This window comes from Sinocyclocheilus grahami, unplaced genomic scaffold, assembly GCF_001515645.1.
Source record: "Sinocyclocheilus grahami isolate Dianchi unplaced genomic scaffold, SAMN03320097.WGS_v1.1 scaffold311.1, whole genome shotgun sequence".
NCBI classification, from domain to species: domain Eukaryota; kingdom Metazoa; phylum Chordata; class Actinopteri; order Cypriniformes; family Cyprinidae; genus Sinocyclocheilus; species Sinocyclocheilus grahami.
In genome coordinates this window covers 812770-820340 of record NW_015505490.1, presented here as the reverse complement: position 1 = coordinate 820340, position 7571 = coordinate 812770, and the positions used below count along the sequence as shown (strand labels likewise).

Sequence of the window (7571 nt, the reverse complement as noted above, 5' to 3'; positions counted from 1 at the left end):
ATTAATTTGGATGCATATGCAACAGTAGCCTAGCTACAGCAGAATTTGTCACAGTAACCTGTGCTCAATGTGAATAAACTAGCACCACTTAAATAATAGCTACATTATTTCAAAGAACGATCTAATTGTTATGCAAATCATGCCGTGTTCATTGACTATCAATTGCTGCTGTGACTAATGCAGAACATGGGGGGAAATGTGCTAATTTACTTCAAAATTAATTTGAGGCATAAGGCTACTAAATGTTTAAAATTGCACATAATGATATTCAAGTTTAACGTAGGCTATTTATAGCCGATCTGCATGCTGCTCTAGTATCTATCATTCCCATGCCGTGTCCACAGAATTTGAATGATGTAAATCCAAACACAGCATTAAAGTATCGCGATCTACAGCAATTTCCCATGCAATCCGATCCATCACATGTTGAATAAACTAAATGCAGAATAGACCGTAACGGCATGAAGCAATGATGCGATGTCGTCTTACCTGTTTTAAAGCTCGCTTTTTATGCCTCCGTTTTTCTGTACAGCAAAATCAATGGTGTTATTTCTTCTGGAAGTATTTTATTTGGCTTGATGTCAGCTTTAATGGTCAGCTGTTGTTTTATAAGCACTGCCCTCGTGCTCTATCAATTCCCGCGTGCCCGGTGCAACGCTGTTGAACACGATTAAAGAACAAATAAAACCTTAGCGAGCGGTACGCCGTCAAAAACTACTTTCGAAGGCCACTTCATCTTAATTTTTTTCTCCGTATATATCCGTATGATACGAGCGAAGCGGGGCAAACGCTCGCTGTCAAGAAAAGAAGGGGGGAAATCCGCATCCCAGTGAGAAAGAAATGAAACAGGTATCCTCTCTCATGTCAAATTAAGTCAAACGGTCTTCTTTTGCTCTCTTTCCTTCACTTTCCTTCTCCCTCTTTCCAGAAACGAGTACCTTTAAATAACGATTTGAAGCGCGCTTGATAAGAGCTCGCTAGCTGTTTTCTCCTCTGCTTCAGGAGGACTGCACTCCTTCAGCTCTCCTTCACGCTGCTCTCTTCTCTAGACACACGGTCTCTCACTCCGCTCGGTGCATCTCTGGCTTTGTAGGTTTGATTACAGATGATAGGAATGCAGGTTAGACTGTCAAATATAATTAGGGATGGGAAATGAAAATATGAATGATTCTGGGTGTGATTCCAATTCCTGTCAGCTCGGCGATTCCATTAACGGCCCTTAACTACTTTTACGGAAGACATTTTTGAAAGAATTCTTTAGAAATTTCAAGGGATTTTTAATTGCGTTTACTGCCCTCAGCAGTCTGTTAGAAATACTGAGGTAATTCAGTATTCAACAAAACATATGAAAAAATAACTCTTTAAAAACTTGTTTATATATTCGAGTCGGACATGACGAAATTAACAAGACTTGCGGTTTATTAAGTAAATGTAGAAGCCGCTCCGATTGATTCAAACGTCTTTTGATTCAATAAATATCTGACTCATAAGAGTCATTTTTTTTGTTCGGGGAAATGGTTTTCACTGTGTTTCCGAGTCTTTAAAAAGAACCGACTCAAAAGAGTAGGCTAATTCGTTAGGGAAACGGACTACAATGGTTGCGATTTGGATACACTTAAAAGAACCGGTTCAGAAGAGTCACTCGCTCGCGAAATACGAAGGTCGCACTGTGGTAATGATTCACTTCAAAGAACCGACTCATATGAGTTGTTGGTTCGGGAATCGATTTCGTTTGCAGTGGTGTTGTAGCTAGTGCCGCTGAACGATGCAAGGAAAACTGTTCGGTGTTCCATCATCACGTTTGAGAACTGTTAACAGAACCGAATGTCACTTCAATAATTTGGTTCGGGTATTTTTTTTAAATGAATCCAATCCTGCATTAACTGGTCATCGGTTGCAGGCAGCACAAAAGCAGCCTCCTCAGTCAAAGCAGTGTTGTCTAGCCTACTCTCTTGCTCCATCATGTTATGTATGAGCCAAACATCCCCCGTATTTCTCATCAGGTGTACATAACGTGCTCTGATCATTTGCATTAGACATCTCTGTTTGGTGCCAATGAGTAATTAATGAATCACATCTTCCCATACTCCACATGGATTTCTAAACATTTAGCTAATTTTACTCAGCCAAAGCAGAATCATGCAGTCACATGAGTGTCCGTATAAGAAATTCAGGAAATTTCAGGAAACAGGTTGTCAGCACAGCAAACTCACACACACCAGATGAGGGGTGCAGAAGATGAGAGCTGTTTCATTTACTCGACTGCCCAAAAAGGAAATTCGCACATTAACATGAGATCAAAGACACTCTTTCTTGTCCCATCTGTGGTTCTCAGTACAATTACCTCTTGAAATGGTTAAATAGTGTGCACTAGACTCAAATAAATACTCATCTTACTCTCACATGCACTGCAGAAACGATCAATCATCGTCAATAACACAACTATACAGACCCTGCAAGTTTTTGCAGACAATAATTAATGAGGCCTCTCATTCATCCCACCACCCTTAATGATGTATTTAAAATTTAATGCATTTTCTAAACCTTGAGTCAGTGAGCAGTGCAGGTGTTCAATAGCTTGTGTGTCAGCATCCCTGTAGAGCTGCCTATGAATCAGCAAGGCTGTAGCTCTGCTAAGCGAGGACAAATCTCCACAGACTAAAAGCTAGATTTAGGCTAAATGGACATATAATTGTAGTTAGGAGATACACATCTGTGGTTCTGTGCAAAGAAAGTCACAACAAATCTGCCTTTTATGATGTAGCTTTAATGAAGACCTAGTTCTTTCAGAGCCCTTTACTATCTTAGCTAGATCTAATCCACGTTTTCTTGATATTTGGTCACACAGTCGATTTACGCTGCTGGATAATAAGAATCGATGTCAAGCTATGTGACCTTTTCCCTCAAACACACACCAATCACGCAACCTGTCATTCCAGTAGAGGTGTACACTTTGAACTCCCAGAGAACAGGTGAGGAAAGGGCCAGCGCGAGGCTCTACTAAACTGATGACTGGAAAGCGCTACAGATCTCTGGGTTCGTGTCAAATAAGGGTGTCCTTGATAAAGAAAATTATTATTTAAAAAAAAAAGTTTCAAAAAATATATTTTAAACAATATATAAAATTGTATTTATACTTCATACCTTTTAGATTTAAAAAATATTTATTTAGTTTTATTTTCATGACTATGATTCTTTTAATTAGACTTTTTTTCTTTATTTTTGCATTTATTTTTACATTAACAAAAATAGTAATTCAAATTTTATTTCAAAAATTAATTTTGCTTATATGCAGGTCATTGTATGTATCAATTAATAGATCCGGACAAAATAATTAATGTCAAGTCACTGTCCCATTGGCAGAATTTGAACAAGTTTTAAAAAATGCAACATATCATACCCATTTTTGTTTATTAGATATTTTGCATTAAATTATGCTTTCAGCTACCAATTAGATATGTTACTTTCATTTAAATCCATTTAAAATTCTGTTTCTATGTGCCTACTTACTCCCTGCTTACTCTGATATACCTATACTGTCAATGGCCTTCTCCCAGTAGGACTCTTCATGAGATTTCCTCATATAGGAAACATCTGACATCTATAAAAAAAAAGGAAATGTACAAATGCACATCCACTTTATCTTTCATAAAGACACATACCTTGTCAGTAAAAGAACAGAGAGAACAGACATTTAATCTCCAAAGATGTAATGGCACTTTTAACCTCAAATCAATTGTGACTGTGTGATCTGAGCCAATGATTTAACATTCGCAATATGCATATCTAAGTGAGCCAAGTTTGAAAGTTATCCAATTCTTTTGTTCTAATGGAGTCTATATTTCAAACACAGCCTGTGAGGCAGTAGATTTGTTCTGTATTAAGTTGAAATGAAATCTGAAATGTCATATTTTCCAAGTTTGTTTGTTGTACCACATATGATATGAAGCTTCATCTTTATACACAATACTTTTCGCACAAAATATGAATATTTGAGGCGTCGTTCGGATTTGCCTGGCACTGAACCCAAAGCAACAGAATGTGATCATTAAATTTACTGTTTAAGTCACTGAGTTTCCATTACAGGCTACATAAGTTTTTGCTGTGAGAAATTAAGACAGCCCATGTGGTGGTAAACAGATGTAGTGTGCGTCTGTTCCTGGGGTTTTCCTATATCATCTATAAAGCACATATATTACTTGTTCTCTCAAATACACTGACTTGTTACAGTGAGGATTTAGGGGTTGCTGTGAAATTGCATTCATCAACAGTGGCAAAAGACAATCTGTTGATAGTCTTTTCTCTTCATAGCACCTAGATTTATTAACTCAGCTACGAGGGGCCAAGGAGATGATTTGCCTGCAGAAAGGTTGTTACATTGAGGCAGTTCAATCTCATGCCAGAACCAAGGGCATTTGCACTTCATTATCACAGAATAATTTCAAACAGAAACTGCAAACCAGAGCGCAACAGGTGATGCATTATTACAGACGGGATGGTGTTTGGAATGGCGCAGGCCATCAATCAAGAGCTCCATTTGAAGAATGATGCATTGGGGCGAAATGCAAATGCACATTAGGCTGCAGAGCGTTAGCCATAAATGATCCCCGCATTTCAACAATATTCTACCATCAGTAGACAAGATGCAGTGCAGCATGCACAAATATGTCTGAAATGAGAAATGAATTGGACAAAAAAGAGGTGACACTTCTGGTACTGAAAGGATTCTTTTGAGTTGGAAAATCAGTCATGGTCGTCCTTGTCGGGACAACTGTTTTGAGACTGCATTATGATGTTTGCGCTCATAAGTCTTTGCCAGGACTGCTTTTTCAGACCATCTAACATGAGGATGAGTTGTTTATCTTTGTCTCTGTCCATAGAGCACTACTCCTATTGATTGAGGGAACTGATCCCGGCCGGGTAGCTGGTGTTCTGGGTCCTTGGTGTACCTGATGGAACGTCATATTCTTGTTGAGTTTGACATCAATGCCTGGTGAAGCATATGTTCAGAACAGCAATGTCTCCAGGGTGGGCAAGTCATATAGTGTTACTATAACTACAAACACTCCCATATGTACTAAAAGAAAAACACAAACGCTGTATGGTTGATAAGAGTGATTCACGTAAATACCGTCAACATCACGTTCACTACCACTACAACTTAAAACTAAACTATACTGACTTTAGCCTGTGCTGAATACCAACAGTCAAAATGCAATTTTAGCATATTTAATAAAAAAATATTTTTAGAATTTTTTTAAGCTTTATATATTTTTGCAATCAATCATAATAAAAAGATAGATAATTGAAAACAAAATGATTCTTAATAAGTAAATATTGATTTTAATGAATTAAGTTAGTAAGCAAATAATGCTGCTTAATGGAAGCTTGTTTCCACCATGGGATTTAAAAAAAAAAAATCACAGTTGAGAATATTTTCTCACAATTCGGAGAAAAAAAAAATCAGAATTGTAAGATAAAATGTCACAATTACTTTTTTATTGTTTTATTCCATGGCAGAATTTTTTTTTAAGCCTTTTTTTCACCAAGGGATAAAACTATTTTTGTTTATAATTGTGGGTTTATATCTCATAGTTCAGATTTTTCTGAGTAAGAATCATGAGATATACATTTAGAATTGTGAGAATAAAAGTCAGAATTGTAGATAAAAATTACGTTTTCGCAATTACCTTTTTTGTTTATTTTTTCTGTAATTTACCTTCATACATGAAGTTTTCATCTGTGAAAGAATCCACATATTATCATAAAGTAGTTCATGTTTTATGATACAAAGTATCATATAAGTCCATATGATTTGTTCATGTTCTTCCAAGTCTTCCAAAGACATTTGAAAATGTAAAGTTAAAATCTTGTCCTCCTCCATTTGAATATGGATGAATGACAATGCGAAATGAATGAATGAAAACTGCACATAAACCTCATTGCTTCTCACTTCTGCCATCAACACTTTAGATTTGAATGTGTGAAAATGAACATAGGAGTGTGAGCAACTGGAAGTACAGATTTCAGGTTATTAGCAGATGTACTGACTAGTTTATTATCTCAAGACAGCAATTAATATTATATTTCACTGACCAGGCAACCTGCACCACAACAAACATGCACATTTGACAAGAGACCATTTGCTGTGAGCAGACTTCTGAGTGAGTATTGTCAGCCTGTGTGATTTGCCAATAAGCGTTTTAGCTGCCAATTAGATTGTAGTACTCTCATCTCAGCTTAACACAGTTTACAATATTTAAATCCATTTCCCCTCGCAATCAGTGAAGAAAATTAAAAAAAGATTTCATGTGGGGCTAACCAGAACTGGTTCAGTGGCTCCTGAAGTGTAATGTGCAACTTGAGCAGGCTTGGAAAATATTCATTAGTTATGAATCAGCCAATCTCCCGGGCCTGAATGCACTGCTGTGCTGTTGTGTTTATGTCAGCCAGAAGTATAGATTCCTCTCCTCTCTCAGACGGACAGCTGCGTAACGGCTCTGGCATTCTCCCAGTATCCAACCACAGAAAGCCTAGTGTTCTGAAGCCATAAAACCGAGACCCATGTTCATTTAACAAAACTGCCATTCACTCTCTGATATTATATGACAGGGTTTAGAACAATTATGCAATCAGATGAAATTAGTTAAACTAGAATAGTTTAAAGGAATAGTTTATCCAAAAATATACATTTTGTCATGTGCTTAGCACATGTAGTACAGCATATAGCATGTAGAACAGAAACTGGAATATTAAATAAAAATCTAATGAATAAATAAACCGTTAATTTAATGAAATTAAATATTTAAATAAACTGAATTAAATAAAATAAAAAATAAGATAGTGACAATGCATAAATATCAAAATTCTGTTCAATGAAAATGTCCTCGCTTGAACGATTTGGCCTTTGATAGCAATTTCACTCCTTTTTATACTCTAAAATATTAATTTTGTATAAGCAGACCATATCTATGTTTACACATGCCAAGCTCTGCTGACAACAACTGAACCTCATGGGTGATATGTTGAGGAAAACAAAATGAGCATAAATAAAAAGCCATCCATCTGTCCACATATCTGAAACTACGGATTGCATCTCAAGGGCCATATTTTTGATGCATTTTATTTTAAACTTGTTAAATTAGTACAATGAATTGTAATAATGAGTTACGTTTAATCATGACTCACCTCACCAAACCAGTGGCATCATGCAATTAATTAAATTAATTAATCAGCATGTCATGTAATAATTTGATTAAGATCTTTGTTCAATCGACGACCCTCATTTTATGTCTTTTATCCTCACTCTTTGGAACCATTTAAACAGTATTGGTTTGTTTTTTTCTGTTTATTGTGTATGTCGGTTTACTCTAGTTCTACACGATTTGCTTTAGGTGTCAGTCAAAAACGTACAATTTATTAAGGGCTAACCATAAACAGGCATTTTTCCTCTCAAGAGGACTGAATTTACAGTGAGAGCATTTGTAATGAGACAATTTGAGCGGGGAAGCCATCAATTCAGGGGCGTAGATTACGCGGGGGACGCGGGGGACATGTCCCCCCCCCTTTTT

At 36.6% G+C, this 7571-nt stretch overlaps 1 protein-coding gene across 1 annotated transcript in view; it reads right to left on the bottom strand.

The window, feature by feature from the left end:
* grik4 (glutamate receptor, ionotropic, kainate 4) overlaps nucleotides 1-902 on the bottom strand; it is a 400465-nt gene extending 399563 nt beyond the window's left edge. The window contains exon 1 of the mRNA XM_016293946.1: nucleotides 490-902. The gene's annotated coding sequence lies outside the window, so the exon portion shown is untranslated. The remainder of the gene's footprint in view (nucleotides 1-489) is intronic.
* Nucleotides 903-7571: the final 6669 nt, after the last annotated feature.